At 42.3% G+C, this 16504-nt stretch overlaps 2 pseudogenes across 1 annotated transcript; both read left to right on the forward strand.

Annotated features, from left to right (window-relative positions):
* The first annotated feature begins 5567 nt into the window (after positions 1 to 5567).
* Positions 5568 to 6337, forward strand: LOC147365659 (peptidyl-prolyl cis-trans isomerase A pseudogene; annotated as a pseudogene). Its single transcript, XR_015132640.1, has one exon. The product of XR_015132640.1 is annotated as a peptidyl-prolyl cis-trans isomerase A pseudogene (transcript).
* A 1404-nt stretch (positions 6338 to 7741) lies between these two features.
* Positions 7742 to 14599, forward strand: LOC147365660 (mitochondrial import inner membrane translocase subunit TIM44 pseudogene; annotated as a pseudogene).
* Positions 14600 to 16504: the final 1905 nt, after the last annotated feature.

The following is a 16504-nucleotide window of genomic DNA, read 5'->3' on the forward strand; positions in this document are numbered from 1 at the left end:
AAATGTTTGTATAAGTAAGTCACATTTGTTTTTTTTTCACTTTGACATTTTTTCCAAGTCCTGACACAACAATGGACTAAATTCAATAACTACATAATTCCCACTAAATTTGTTTTATTTAAGAATTTCGCTTTCATTATGACCCTGAAGGACAAAACTCTCACTTAAAATTGAACAACTGTAACTACTTTTTAGCACTCCAGGAATAATAGTAAGTTGTCTTTGGTCTTAAAATCCTGATTCAGTGTGCTTTGTTTGGCTTCACTTGCATATAAAACAAGTAAACACAGCCTCCTTGGATTCGGTGTCATCTCCAGGACTTGAGAATTCTCAATATGGTCATTCCAACTGAGCACTTGTCTCGTGTCGGTTGTGTCTGTCTCACTGAAAACAGTTTAAAACGATTCATGCAGTTTAATGTTGGGCTAGCCTAGTCCGGATCTCAAAATAATTTAACCAGTTACATTTTTTTCTTCTCAAAATATCTATTTAAGACTTTTTGTTTATTTTGCATTCTGTTCATTTCTCTCTACATATTATAAGGATCACAATTCTGAAAACCTGCTGTCATTAACAATGTTGAACATTTTATTGCTTTCCGTAACAACATGAGGAAAGAGACATGGTTCCTAACAAAATCAACTTCTTCCTCAAGATAAGTGGTTGCTGACTGTCTTGAATGCTCTGGTGGACTTATAATTTCTCTCCTCTTTTTTTTTAAATTTATTTTAAAAATGTTTTTCATCGTGTACAATTGCTTTGCAACATTGCTTTACAATGTTAGCTTCAGCTATACAATGACATGAATCAGCTATATGTATACACATGTACCCCAGGACATGGAAGCAGCCTATACATCCGTCAACGGATGAATGGATAAAGAAAATGTGGTTCATATATACGATGGAATATTACTCAGCCATAAAAAACAAAACTCAACAAAACTGGGTCATATGATGGAGATGTGGATGGACCTAGAGTCTGTCATATGGAGTGAATTAAGTCAGAAAGAGAAAAGCAAGTATCATATGTTAATGTATATATGTAGAATCTAGAAAAATGGTACAGATGAACCTATTCACAGGGCAGGATAGCGATGCAGATATAGAGAACGGACTAGACATAGGCGGCACGGGGAGGGTGGGACGAACTGGGAGAAAAGGACTAACATACACACTTTCTCCCTTCTTAACTTTCCTTTTCTTTCACTGCTCTTCCTTCTGAAAGTATTCTCATTCTAGTAAATATATCTATCTTTTCACGATGTTGCTTCCAAGAGATTTCCATTTCCTTCAGACCCAGTAGGAGAATTTGGCCATTTTGAGGCCCGTACAGTCTTCTTTCTTTCAGAATAGGTTTTTGGCTTGCAGTAGGATACTTAATTTCATTTTATTTAAATTTTGGCATAGTCCATAACTCATAGCAGTGTACACAATCTGAATTTAAGGTTTGCAAAAGTGCGTTTCAAATACATTTTAATTGCTCCTACCTTGTATAGAGCCATATAAATTGGTAATCAAACAACTGTAAAAAAAATTGAGGTATGGTTGATTTGCAGTGTCGGGTTAGCTTCACGTATACAGCAAAGTGGTTCAGTTATACATATATATCTATTCTTTTTCAGCTTCTTTTCCTTTAGGTTATTACAAAATATTTATTATAGTTCCCTGTACAGTAGGGAACAGTAGGTCCTTACTGGTTATCTATCACACAATTTCTATTTTACATATATTAACTTGTTGATGTATATGTGTAGGAATTTTTATCACTGAGACCCGCTATTCTTTGGGTCATCTTACTGCTTTTAGACAATCTGTGTGCAGACTCACTATGCCAATGGCAATGTTATAGGTTGTTTCTTCTGGAACTACTGTCAGGACAAGATGTTGAGTAACAACAGTAAAGCTTGTTGAGTAACAAGTTAATGCATTGCAAAAAGCACAGAATGCCACACAGACATTTCAGATGCACGTGGTACTGCCACAGTTTTGCTCTATAAACATAAGAATTCTTATAAACTTGTATTTGCATGATTCCCACAAAAAAAGAAACGTATAGAGTATTTAAAATTGTATATTCTGAATTATTTTATCTTTCCCTGACAACACTCCCATTTGGGTAGGTATTGTAGTGAACCAAATCTTCCACTAACAATTTTGATTTGCGGGTCTGATAATTAAAAGAGATTTCTGCAGACTAGCTTCGGTCCATACATTCCAAACCTTGTTTCTCCCACATGGCCCCCGTATCTAGGGCTGAGTGGTTAGAACACTTTCGTGTTGCAGCCTCATCTCTGACCCTACACTTTGTGTTACCGTTGGGTGAGTCAGCCTGGTGGACAATGGTGGTTTTCCTGAAAGTCATCTTTATACCTGGATACCTAGCAATAAGTAACAATGCCAGAAGAGACCATAAGCTACATAAATATACTCCATTAAACCAAAAATATATGCTTCCTTTGCTCAGCTCCCTTTATCTGTATCTCCCAAAAGCCAGGCCACTCTAAAATCCCTGATATCACAGGGCAAGTATGACAAAGGAAAAATGAGTGGAAAGAGACAATTGTCTTAACTATCTTACTTTGAAACTTACAGTGAAACTATCTTACTTTGACATATTTTAGAAAAGCACATGACTAGGTGAACTCATTTCTAGGTTCTCTCCCAGGCCTTGGAAATGGTCCATTAAAAATGAGGGGCTCTGACATTTTGTCAGTTTTATAGTAAACCTGCTTTTGACCCCATCAGCAAATTACATCTCTAAATTGCAGTTCATTGGTTACTCTTAATGTGTTGCTGATGACATTATATATACAATGAAGAAAAAAATCAGAATTAGAAACTTATTTGACTTCTGATTTAATGGTTTTAGATCAATCATTAACACTCATATAATTACAAAATTATTTAATAATAAATGAACAGCAGTAATCAACACATGAGAAGCTCTTTTGCAGGCTGTATGATCTACACTTCAACACTATGAGATAGGTGTACTGTTACAGGTATTATCATCCCTGTTTCAGAGATGAGGAGACAGAGGACAGAGAGGATACGTGATTTGTTCACAGTCACGGAGTTTTAGTAGAGGATCTGAAACAATTTCTATGAGCAACGTTATGAAACTTCTATGGTGGCTCAGTGGTAAAGAATTTGCCTGCCAATGCAGGTGACGTGGGTTTAATCCCCTGGGGTAGGAAATGGCAACCTACTCCAGTATTTTTGCTAGGATAATCCCATGGATAGAGGAACCTGGCAGGCTATAGTCTATGGGGTCCCAAAGAGTCAGACATGACTAAAGTGACCGAGTTCTCATGAGGAATTCTACGACAGAGACCCAAGTGTCTTCTTGTCCAGGCAGGAAGGATACATGGGGGGAGGGGGGTATGGTTGTAATGAGACCAGTCACTCACTCCCTAGGGACTGGTGAGACTGTCTTGAACTGGAAAGCTCAAGGCCATCTAAGGATCAGTAATCAGACCCAAGGGATTGTGGCCCCGTGCTAACACAGGCCCAGACTTTCTGATTTTTCAAGAGAATACAAAAACATAAAAGTTTGTGTGTCACTGTGTATAATCTAATTGTAAAATACTGAATCCACTTTATTTATTTTTTGTTTGTTTCTGGTCTTACTTTTTAATCAACACTAAGGCCTTAAGATGGTAAAACATCTGCCTACAATGTGGGAGACCCGGGTTCCATCCCTGGGTCAGGAAGATCTCCTGGAGAAGGAAATGGCAACCCACTCCAGTATTCTTGCCTGGAGAATCCCATGGATGGAGGAGCCTGGCAGGCTACAGTCCATGGGGTCGCAAAGAGTTGGACACGACTGAGCGACTTCACTCACTCACTCACTCACTCAAGGCCTTTTAACATTTAGCTTCCTTCTTTCTCGAATGTTTCTGAAGACATTCAATTCCCAGGGCCCTTGGAATAATAGAATCCACCTTCCTTTGTTTCAGTAGTTTAGGAATGATCACCACCCTCTCCCATGTCTTCATTTGTACCAAAACAACAACCTACACAGAAGTCACAAGAATTTCACCGTCTCGGTGCAAAGACCTTATGTAAAGAACAAAACCAGGGATGGCACATCTTTATCAACAACTGCCAGCTCAAAAACTCTTCCATTTTGGGCAAATATATTAATCTGTGTACTTGCTGAGGCTGCCTCGGACTCCAGCCTCTGGAAATCAGAAGTGCTGATGAGGGGGGTCAGCATCACATGGCAGGTGGACCTGGCTGCCTATTGCAGTTTTATTGTTCTTGAATCAATTTTTAAAAAGAAAAACAACAAGTGGGCCAAAAAAAGGACTGTGCTTCTAGCCCTGCTCTGAGGCCAGGACTACTCAGCCACAGTTCAGTTCAGTCGCTCAGTCATGTCCGACTCTTCGTGACTCCCTGAATTGAAGGATGCCAGGCCTCCCTGTCCATCACCAACTCCCAGAGTTCACTCAGACTCACGTCCATCGAGTCAGTGATGTCATCCAGCCATCTCATCCTCTGTTGTCCCCTTCTCCTCCTTCCCCCAATCCCTCCCAGCATCAGAGTCTTTTCCAATGAGTCAACTCTTCGCATGAGGTGGCCAAAGTACTGGAGTTTCAGCTTCAGCATCATTCCTTCCAAAGAAATCCCAGGGCTGATCTCCTTCAGAATGGACTGGTTGGATCTCCTTGCAGTCCAAGGGACTCTCAAGAGTCTTCTTCAACACCACAGTTCAAAAGCATCAATTCTTCGGCGCTCAGCCTTCTTCACAGCCCAACTCTCACATCCATACATGACCACAGGAAAAACCATAGCCTTGACTAGATGGACCTTTGTTGGCAAAGTAATGTCTCTGCTTTTGAATATGCTATCTAGGTTGGTCATAACTTTCCTTCCAAGGAGTAAGCGTCTTTTAATTTCATGGCTGCAGTCACCATCTGCAGTGATTTTGGAGCCCCCAAAAGTAAAGTCTGACACTGTTTCCACTGTTTCCCCATCTATTTCCCATGAAGTGATGAAGCCACAGTTAGTTCTTTGCAAAATCACAGTGTATAATCTGTATTTCTACACTCTTTTTTCCTTTGCTTCCCTTGTGGCTCAGTTGGTAAAGAATCTGCCTGCAATGCGGGAGACCTGGGTTTGATCTCTGGTTTGGGAAGATCCCTGGAGAAGGGCAAGGCTACCCACTCCTGTATTCTGACCTGGAGAATTCCATGGACTACAGTCCAGGGGGTAACAAAGAGTCAGACACAACTGAACGACTTTTGCTTTCACTTTCACTTTTTTCCTTTTACTACTCAAAGTTTTGTAGGTTGCTTTCAGTGCTTAGCGTTTTGCTTTTCCTAGAGCAGTTGCTTAAATAAATGAAGTTGGTTTGTAAGATTCCCTGACTCAGAAATGGAGCTTGACCTGTCTAATCAGGATGCTCTATGGGAGGGAACACAAGAAAAGGTAATATACAGCAACATTCAACCGTTTACCACAGGTGATATGGTGCTATCTACCTGTAAAAAGTATTAATTTTCCCTCTGGATACTCCTTATTGGCCAAATATCAGATCAACCTAGGAGTGAAGAAATATAGAGAAGGGGCCTTGCAGACACCACCACCCCAGAGCTTCCCTTGCTGTCTAGCCATGGTCAACCCCACCGTGTTCTTCGACATCGCTGTCGACGGCGAGCCCTTGGGCCACGTCTCTTTTGAGCTGTTTGCAGACAAAGTTCCAAAGACAGCAGAAAACTTTCGTGCTCTGAGCACTGGAGAGAAAGGATTTGGTTATAAAGGTTCCTGCTTTCACAGAATAATTCCGGGATTTATGTGCCAGGGTGGTGACTTCACACGCCATAATGGTACTGGTGGCAAGTCCATCTATGGCGAGAAATTTGATGATGAGAATTTCATTCTGAAGCATACAGGTCCTGGCATCTTGTCCATGGCAAATGCTGGCCCCAACACAAATGGTTCCCAGTTTTTCATCTGCACTGCCAAGACTGAGTGGTTGGATGGCAAGCATGTGGTCTTTGGCAAGGTGAAAGAGGGCATGAATACTGTGGAAGCCATGGAGCGCTTTGGGTCCAGGAATGGCAAGATCAGCAAGAAGATCACCATTGCTGACTGTGGACAAATCTACTAAATTTGACTTGTGTTTTACTTAAGCACCAGACCATTCCTTCTGTAGCCCAGGAGAGCACCCCTTCACCCCATGTGCTTGAAATATCCTATAATCTTTGTGCTCTTGCTACAGTTCTTTGGGTTCCATATTTTCCTTATCCCCCTCCAAGTTTAGCTGGATTGCAAAGTTAAATTTATGATTATGAAATAAAAACTAAACAATTAAAAAAAAAAGAAAGAAATATAGAGAAAGACATAAAATGCTGATCAAAGGGGTGGGGTGGAGTGGGAGTTGGGAGGGAGGTTCAAGAGGCAGGAAACATATACATACCTATGGCTGATTCATGCTGATGTATGGCGGAAACCAATACAATATTGTACAGCAATTATCCTCAGATTAAAAATGAATAAATCAAAAATAAAAGGGAATCAGAAGACCTCTGATCTATTACTACTTCCAAATAAGCATTTAGATATGCTATATAGTTAAGTATAGCTAAATATTAGTAATTATTAAAGTTAAACATTAGATTGTTCAAGTTTACTTTAAACTGAACTATTATTATAATTGATATAATAACTTTATGTATAGAATACTGTTTGAAATCAAGTGGTTTATAGATTAGTAAATATGTTTTTGTTATATTTATATTCAAATGGTACTGGTAATAAAATTTCATATATATTTTTTCTACAAAAAAAAAAATCAGTAATTAGCAGTCATAAACATTTCAGGCCCCAAGGCACCTGTCCCACTTTAATGTCCACCATATGAAATACGGAATTGCTTTCTAAAAGCACACAGCCAGATCATTCAATAGGATCCCAAACAACCTTTGCCCCAGTTATCTTGCAGCCCAGAAATCAACACTGTTACCAGCAGACCTCAGAAATAAAAACTTAGTACTCATGCTGTAAACAGGTGTAAATCCCTGAAAGCACAGTGAACCCAGTAATGTGATGGTTTCCACTCATTTCATTTTATCTATTCTATTTTTTTATTTTTGATTGTATGTTTCATACTTGCAGTGATCAAATGCTTGTGTCAAGTGGTTGAAATTATTGGTTCCAGACATTCCAGTGAGCTGGCTACTGACATCTGCCTGCTCTGATTTTTGAGCTCACTGTATCTGTGTGTATCACTGGGGTTCACACGTACATGGAAAGCAAGCTTTTCCAACATGGAAGACAGAGGGAGACTCACCTCCTGTCCACAGCGGCCGCGGGCTCTGCTGCTGTCATTTTGCATTCGGGTCTGTTCTGTTTCTTCAGAAACAGCCCAAGTGTGTGATTATGTACTTCTGGAGCCTCGCCAGCTCACTCAGGAGTTTCTGGCCCTCTGGTGTCTGTCCCCTAAGGCGGCAAACTCGATTGACTCAAAGAGCTGTTAATTAAGTGAATTATGTCTGGTCAGGAATTTATGAACAAAGAAAATAGAACTGGAAATGATAACTGTGCCCTCACAAAAGACTGAGTAAGCAATATACAAATTAAACAAAAAACCCCAACCCAACCAAAAGAATCTCTTTATAAGGATTTTCCCTCTCCTCTGAGTTTAGTTTTTCTCTCTAACCCAATTTGACAGAATACACTTGTTCTTTAGTGAGATTGTTCTCATCCCAAATGTGCTTATAATCTTGGGCAAAATGCAGAGAAGAGCTGAGAGGAATATAAACACTGTGTATTCTCTCTACAGAACCATTGAAGGAAATGCTGTTTACTTGGAAATAGAGTTCCAGAAAGTATGTCTGCCATCTGTAGTCCAGATGATGGTGGCTGTGGTGATGAATTAAACATTTAGAAATAAAAGCTAGTGGTTGTTTCTGTTTGTGAGGATAAGGCAGTTGAAATATTGTTTCATTACTCTTAATGCACAAAATAGCTAGAACTTGTTTATGCATTATATATTCATAACTTAGAAGACATTTAAAGAAAGACACAATGATTGTGGATTTTTGAGAGTGTGTCTTGGCACAATTTCTGCATAAGCTCTGATGCAGACATAATTTGCTAAGCCATGGAGACTGCTAGAAAATTGAAAGCACTCTTACTAGCACCATGACTTACTCTTTAGTGAGGGCTCTTGCTCTAAGATCCACACACCTGACCTGCCTCTTGAGAAACCTGTATGCAGGTCAGGAAGCAACAGTTAGAACTGGACATGGAACAACAGACTGGTTCCAAATAGGAAACGGAGTACGTCAAGACTGAATATTGTCACCCTGCTTATTTAACTTATATGCAGAATACATCATGAGAAACGCTGGGCTGGAAGAAGCACAAGCTGGAATCAAGATTGCTGGGAGAAATATCAATAACCTCAGATATGCAGATGACACCACCCTTATGGCAGAAAGTGAAGAGGAACTAAAAAGCCTCCTGATGAAAGTAAAAGAGGAGAGTGAAGAACTTGGCTTAAAGCTCAACATTCAGAAACCAAGATCATGGCATCTGGTCCCATCACTTCATGGGAAATAGATGGGGGAACAGTGGAAACAGTGTCAGACTTTATTTTGGGGGGCTCCAAAATCACTGCAGATGGTGATTGCAGCCATGAAATTAAAAAGCACTTACTCCTTGGAAGGAAAGTTGTGACCAACCTAGATAGCATATTCAAAAGCAGAGACATTATTTTGCCAACAAAGGTCCATCTAGTCAGGGCTATGGTTTTTCCAGTGGTCATGTATGGCTGTGAGAGATGGACTGTGAAGAAAGCTGAGCACCGAAGAATTGATGCTTTTGAAGTGTGGTGTTGGAGAAGACTCTTGAGAGTCCCTTGGATTGCAAGGAGATCCAACCAGTCCATTCTAAAGGAGATCAGTCCTGGGTGTTCTTTGGAATGACTGGTGCTAAAGCTGAAACTCCAATACTTTGGCCACCTCATGTGAAGGGTTGACTCATTGGAAAAGACTCTGATGCTGGGAGGGATTTGGGGCAGGAGGAGAAGGGGACAACAGAGGATGAGATGGCTGGATGGCATTACTGACTCAACGGACATAAGTTTGGGTAAACTCCGGGAGTTGGTGATGGACAGGGAGGCCTGGCGTGCTGCAATTCATGGGGTCGCAAAGACTAGGACATGAATGAGCCACTAAACTGAACTGAACTGAACTTGCTCTAAGATAGAGTGATTGTTTCATATGCTGCCACTCACAGGCGTGTATCAATAAGCTCACCGTGAATATCCCCATTCTTGAAGCTATGAAAGAACATTTAGAAAGCTGTCCATGATTCTTTACTAAGTGAGATGCAAAGAAAGCTAAATGGTTATGATTCCTGAGCACTGCCCTTCAAGAACAGGCTGTCTAAAAGGGACTTGTAAAAGAACAGGGCAATGAAAATTGTACATTCATAAGATATTCATAAAATCAAGGTGCATAGAAGTGTTTTGGTGGTTTTTTAAAAATAAAAAATTTGTTTCAGTTGGTGAAGGCAGAACAAGCAGAGTAATGGTCTCAATCATCGTGCTCAATCACATCTGACTCTTTGCGACCCCATGGACTGAGGCCCGGCAGATTCCTCTGTCCATGGGATTATGGGATCCCAGCAAGAATAATGGAGTGGGTTGCCATTTCCTACTCCAGGGGATCTTCCTGATCCAGGATTCGAACCTGCTAACCGACATCTCCTGTGGCTCCTGCATTGGCAGGAGGATTCTTTACCACTGAAACAAGCCCAGAGTAATGGTAGAGGAATCATTACCTTTCATCCAAAGTCGAGACAATTCTGGTATGAAATGAGACTTCAAAGGCCATTTGTACAATCAAGAAGATTGAGAAGGAGACATACAGGCCAGAAAATGAATGACTGAAAGCAAGTTGGACTTGGGGTGTGGTGATATGTAGAAATGGCCAGGATGCGGGGTGGTGGCAGGGGTTGGGGGGGAAGCCGTGGTTGTAATGGGACCACTCATTCACTCTCCAGGGACTGGCAAATTGAAGATTGAATTGGAGAGCTCAAGGCCATTTAAGGGTCACTATTCAGACCCAGGGGGTTGTAGTCCTATGGTAATACTGGCCCAGACTTTCAGATTTTTCAAGAGAATATAAAAATGTGTGTGTGTGTGTATAAACTGTGAATTATAAGACATTGGGAGGTGGTGAGCCAAATTCAAGAATATAAAATTGAAGCAGGCTGTCTGTCTGTAACTCAAGATACTTAGTAAAAGTTTCTAGGTTTGGGGGAGTTAAAGGATGTCCCAATCTTCTTTCTGATCTATCTACTCTTTCTTATGAATCTTTGCACTTCTCCGCCACTAACCAAAACAATTGGCCATCCCAATCAAACAAGAAATGTTCCTGATTGAAGATACTAGCAAAGAAGTGCTTGAAGTGATGCCGTATGGGTTCAGGGTTGGATGGGGAGGGTGTGGGTTCTGAAGGCAGGTTGAGTAAAGCATCCTATCCGATAGCTGAAGCTAGCTCCTATAGTATCATGAAAAGTGAAAGTAGTAGTTACTCAGTCATGTCTGACTCTTTTGTGACCCTATTCACTGTAGCCCGCCAGGCTCCTCTGTCCATGGGATTTCCCAGGCAAGAATACTGGAGTGGGTAGTCATTCCCTTCTCCAGGGGATCTTCCTGACCCAGGGATCGAACCCAGATCTCTTGCATTGCAGGAGGATTCTTTACCATCTAAGCCACATGGAAGCCCATAGTATCACAAGAAAAAATTAAATTATCAGGAATTTTGTCAGCCAGTATAGCCATTATAAAAATTATATTAAAAATACAATTACATAAATTATATAAAAAACAAAGGTAATAAATGCTCACACCATTCCACTCTCTGATTATGTCAGTACATTTTACTGTTATCTATGCTCTTGAGGACACTTTCTTACACTGTCACTGTACGATGGAAGTGCTGCAGAATAATGTGCTTCAGGGCCTCTTTTCCCGAGGCTGCCCTCAGTGTTAACATGCTGGTGGCTGGAAATCAGCTACACTGATAAACATTTACCAACATATCACTGGTCCTTGCTACAATATACCATCTCTAAGAGTGAGCTTGCCTTTTACATCGGAGCTGGCTTTACAGGCCAAATAAAATCCCATTACAAAGTACAGTTACAGATATAGAAAACAGATTTATGATTACTAGGGGGTAAGGAAGAGGAGAGATAAACTTGGAGACTGGGATTGACATATACGCACTTGTTATTGTTCAGTCAATAAGTTGTGTCCGACGCTTTATGGCCCCATGGATTGCAGCACGCCAGGCTTCCCTGTCCTTCACTATCTCTTGGAGTTTGCTCAAACTCATGTCCACTGAGTCGGTGATGCCATCCAACCATCTCATCCTCTGTTGCTCCCTTCTCCTCCTACCTTCAGTCTTTCCCAGCATTAGAGTCTTTTTCCAATGAGTCAGCTCTTCGAATCAGGTGGCCAAAGTATTGGAGCTTCAAGCATCAGTCCTTCTAATGCGTATTCAAGGTTGATTTCCTTTGGGATTGACTGATTTGATCTCCGTGCTGTCCAAAGGACTCTCAAGAGTCTTCTCCAGCACCACAATTTGAAAGCATCAATTTTTTGGTGCTCAGCCTTCTTTATAGTCCAACTCTCACATCCATACATGACTACTGGAAAAACCATAGCTTTGACGATATGGACCTTTGTTGGCAAAGTGATGTCTCTGCTTTTAAATATGCTATCTAGGTTTGTCAGAGCTCTAGGTAACTAATAAGGACCCACTGTATAGCACAGGGAACTCTACACAATATTCTGTAATAATCTATATGGGAAAAGAATCTAAAAAAGGAGGGCAGGATGTATGTATATGTATAACTGATTCACTTTGCTGTACATCTGAAATTAACACAATGTTGTAAATCAGCTATATTCCAATGAAAAATTTTTAAACAAAGAAATAAAACTTGGAAAGTAAGAAGAAAAAGGAGATAAGGAAATGCAGGAAGCGGGTAGGAAGAATTGCCGCTCAGTTGCTGATATGATATTCCATTGGTCCCTGAGATGGGCCTGGAGCTCTGAAATGATGATTAAATTCTCATCCAATTCCTGAATAAATGCTTCTAATATCAGGCAACTGAGAAGCAAATTGAAATGACATTATTAGAAATAAGTGTCTATGTATAATTTGCAGTCTCTTTGCCTGAAAGAAGAGATTTCATCATCTGTATTCATTGCTTTTGAGACTACTAAACTGAATCTGATATTTCTTCATGTTAAATTGAAGGCTGTAGTTATCAAAATGCTGACAGGTTGAGTTATTGGCTATTTTCAGGGCCCATGGAAAGAGTCTCCCATTAATAACATTCACTGTGTACATTGGTAGCAGAGAATTACTTAGAGCTATCAAATGTGTTATTACAACTTATCCTGTATGCCCTAAAGAAGACATTTTTGACTTGTGGGGGGAAAAAGGATATTTTCAGGGAGTTGACAAATGACAAAATAGCATGGCCTATAATAGGGGGAGAGATGTAGTAATGCAATTCTATAATAACTCAGTTAGAATCTGCCACTCCTTTTTTGGTTGTTTTTCAACAAGGTTTACAATGCTCATCTGTCTTGCTCTCTCCCTCTCTCTCTCACACACACACACAATGAGATGAAACCAGAAAACAAGAAGTCAGATGGAGAAATTTGTTTAAAATGTTGATTTATCATGTGGGCTTAAAACTCCCTACCAAAAAAAAATTGACCATTTCCTTTATTTTCTACTGAAAAATCACAACTGTCAGTTTAAGTATACAATCGTGCATTATGTGCCCTTAATGCACATTAAAAAAAAAAAAAGAAAGAAAATGTTTTTAAAAGTTCTGATTTTAAATACAAAAGCAATGGTGTAGGGATAAACATGGGGTTATAACACATGGTATGGGTAGCCTTATTTGGCAAATAAGGCTCTCACACTTCCTTTTCAGGGTGTGATTGCCTGCATAAATAGTTCTCAAGCCTTTTGTATATTTCAGCCCAAGAACTATTTTCACAGATTCTCTATGGACCATTGTGGACACAGCCTTCATATCTGATGGCTACATGGACATAACTGTATTCCATACTCCCACAATACAGAAACACACAGGCACAACCCAAGAATGAGTTGAGAAATGACGATGCCTTTTGATGCCTCTCATCCATATGATTGACATACATGTTATAATTCCTGTGTCCCATGTACCCCTGCTGGGCACTAGGAGGGACCCAGGAATAATATACCCAATTCCTGTCCTCAGCAAGGCATCTTTAAGTAACTGGCGAGAGACATAAAAAAAATGGCAAATCACAATATAGTAAGGGAAGTAATTTTGTCATAAAGATATAGAGAGCAGTGCTGTGGAATTCTCAGAATGGACAGATCCACCCTTCCTGAAGTCAGGGAAGACTTCACAGAGAGCTGGACCCTTAAAGGCATAGGATTTCGCCAGACAAAAAGGAGAAAAGGTCTGGAATGAATAAAGTTCTGCTGCTGCTAAGTTGCTTCAGTCGTGTCTGACTCTGTGCGACCCCATAGACGGCAGCCCACCAGGCTCCTCCGTCCCTGGGATTCTCCAGGCAAGAACACTGGAGTGGGTTGCCATTTCCTTCTCCAATTCTAAAAAGTAAATGCTCTAAAAACACAATCAAAGCTTTCCCCCACGTGGGATCCTGCAGCAGGGTGGCGGCGCTGCTGCGGGCAGGCTGGTACCGTGCCCACAGAGATGGTCTGCAGCAGAGTCCACCTCTGGTCCAGCCAGAACCTGGTGCTGCTACCAGCCGAGCGGAGAGCGGACCCTGTCCAAATCCTGTGCCTTGGGAAACAGAAACGGCTTTCTCTCTCGCTGGCTCCTTAATATCACACAGGAATTAGCCAAAAACAAAGAAATGAAAGAAAGTTAAAAAAAAGTTCTGAGACAAGGCCAGAAAGCCGAGGAGACACAGAACCATCGAATCGGAAATTCTGAGAAGGAAAGAGGTGATCAGGAAAGAAGCTGGGGGAGATCACGGGCAGCAGGAAGGAGAGTCTTGATGAAGTCAGTCAAAGTGACCTTGGCGGGAAAATCAAGGAGGGTGTCGAAGAAGCAGCCACGACAGCTGAGCCGTTGGCCGAGTTGTTGTCCAAAGGCGGGGAGAAGCTCTACTGGACTGCCACCCTCAAAGCCACCTGCCAGGGTGTGGAGTCCCTCTAGAAGGAGACGGACCAGAGCATCCTCAGGCAGACTGGGCCTACCTGTGGCTGGAGAGAAGTTGAAGGAAGAGGAAGTGTTTGAAGCCAATGAGGAGGCACTGGAGGTCGCTGCACAAGGACTCCAAGTGGGCCCAGCAGCTGAAGGACCTCAGGGACAGCAATGTGGTGCTTGATCGGTTCTTTGAGATGAAGATGAAGTGTGCCAAGAGCAACAACGCCTTGGGCTGGGTGTCCCACAGTGCTGATAGTCAAGGTCAAGGACTTGCTGACAGTCAAGGTCACAGCAAGATGATGGATGCAGAGGCCTGTGCTAATCACCACCTTCCAGGCCCAGTTGGTGATGGTGATCAAGAACCCCAAAGGCGAGTTGGTTGAGAGCGACCTGGACAAGGTACCGCTAATGTTGTACATGCGGGTGCTCTGCCCAGACCAGGATGAGCTGAAACCCTCTGTCTCCTGGTGGCTCCCGGACATCTCAGCCTCCAGCAGAGAGCAGCTCCTATGAGCAGGGTGGCCACAACTGAGGCCTCCCGGACTGACCCTCACTCAGGACACACGGGGTACTGGTGTCCATCTGCAGCAACCAGATCTCTGGGGACAGGACCGTCAGCTCTGTCGCTGCCCTACCAGGCTGGCTGCAACCCCAGCTAAATGGGGCGAGGAGGGGACAGTCTGCACTGCTGCCCTGCCCCCGGCAGGCTGGTGGCTGCTGGGCCACAGGCGCACAAACCAGGCAGGGCCCAGAGGCTCCCAGCCCCGAGACTCCCTCCCAGGGCTGAGCCGTGGGGGCTGGGCCCACTGGCCACATCAGCCAGGCTGTTTAAGCTCCTTTTTTTTCCTTAACAGTGCCCTGGTTATCCTGCATATAAGCCAGATTTGGAAATAGTAAAACACCAAAGTAAAAAAGAGCAAAAAAAAAAAAAAGCTTTTCCTGATACCAGCATGCAGAGCACACAAAAGACCTTTTCAGATCCCTGAACCATCCGTCTGAAGTCTTGGGTTCTTACTGCAGCAGAGCCTAGATTCTTCTTTCCAGTACATTTGTGTGATGGTCTTGTTGGAGTCACAGATCAGATCACAGTATGTGAAGGTGAGGATGGAGTTTCCTGAAAAGAGAAGAAACTCCTGGAATCAGTCATCTTGGGAAATACTCAGGCCTTGGATAAGAAATAAAGATTTTGTAAGCCACTTAGGAGAGAAAGTTTTCCTTCTCTCTGGGGCTAAGGTTCTAAGGCAGGGATATTCCTGGAGCTTTTCTGATATTGGGATGAGCGTAGGGCCTCGCTGATGGTTCAGAGGATAAAGAATCTGCCTGCAGTGTAGGAGACCCAGGTTTGATCCCTGGTTCTGGAAGATCCCCTGAAAAAGAGAATGGCTACCAACTCCAGTATTCTTGCTGGAGAATTCCATGGACAGAGGAAGAAGCCTTCCAGGCTGCAGTCCATGGAATCACAAAGAGCTGGACACGACTGAGCGACTAACACACACGAGTAAAACTAAGACATTCAGCATCAGACGTACCCTCTGTCACTGGCCTGCCTTCTTGATCTCTCTGAGTCACAAGCTGCAGTTTCATGCTGCAGATGGAAATTTTCCATGAGGATTACTCAGTAGGAAACATGTCATTCTGTCTGCATGGTTGTCATCAGGTCCTGTTCTGTAACAGCTAGGCTGCAACATTAGCTGCAGTAACAAACAGCCCAAAAACCTCTATGGCATAAAACAGGGAACATTTATTTCTTGTTTATCTACATGTTTAATGCGGGCATGTGCCTTGTGTGGCCTCTGCTTAAAGCTGTTATCTCTTCGGGCCCTTAAACCTCCCCCCCCACCCCGCCCAGCAGTGGTGGATGTGACTTCTGCTGGTCCAAAGTGATGCCACACATGGGCAAAGGCAGCAGAATGATGGTGGCCACAGACCCTGATCCCATATTCCAAAGGAATCACTTGAGTCCTTGGATGAAGGGTATACGGCTTTAATTAGGAAAATGATAATCAAATTTGAAATGTACTGAGCAGGCAGTTAGCTTTCCTGACAAAATAACTCTGTAACGATGGTCTGGTCATAGGAAGGTGAAGAAAGAGAGATGATGGAATAAGCAGAGAAGAGAGGATGAGTGAAGCTTGAGAAGCAAATAGAGACATAAGAGAAGTGAAGGCAAGAAGGAGATTCATGAGCGTGAGTATTGCCCATCTTCCCCCGAGGTGGCTTTGGCACAGCTTTCTCCTCCTCCTCTGATGCTCCATGGTTGTTCATTTCTCTAGGTTCTGACTACTTAA

The sequence above is a fragment of the Bos grunniens genome, chromosome 9 (genome assembly GCF_055505025.1).
Source record: "Bos grunniens cultivar Pamir isolate PY7600 chromosome 9, Bosgru_T2T1.0, whole genome shotgun sequence".
NCBI classification, from domain to species: domain Eukaryota; kingdom Metazoa; phylum Chordata; class Mammalia; order Artiodactyla; family Bovidae; genus Bos; species Bos grunniens.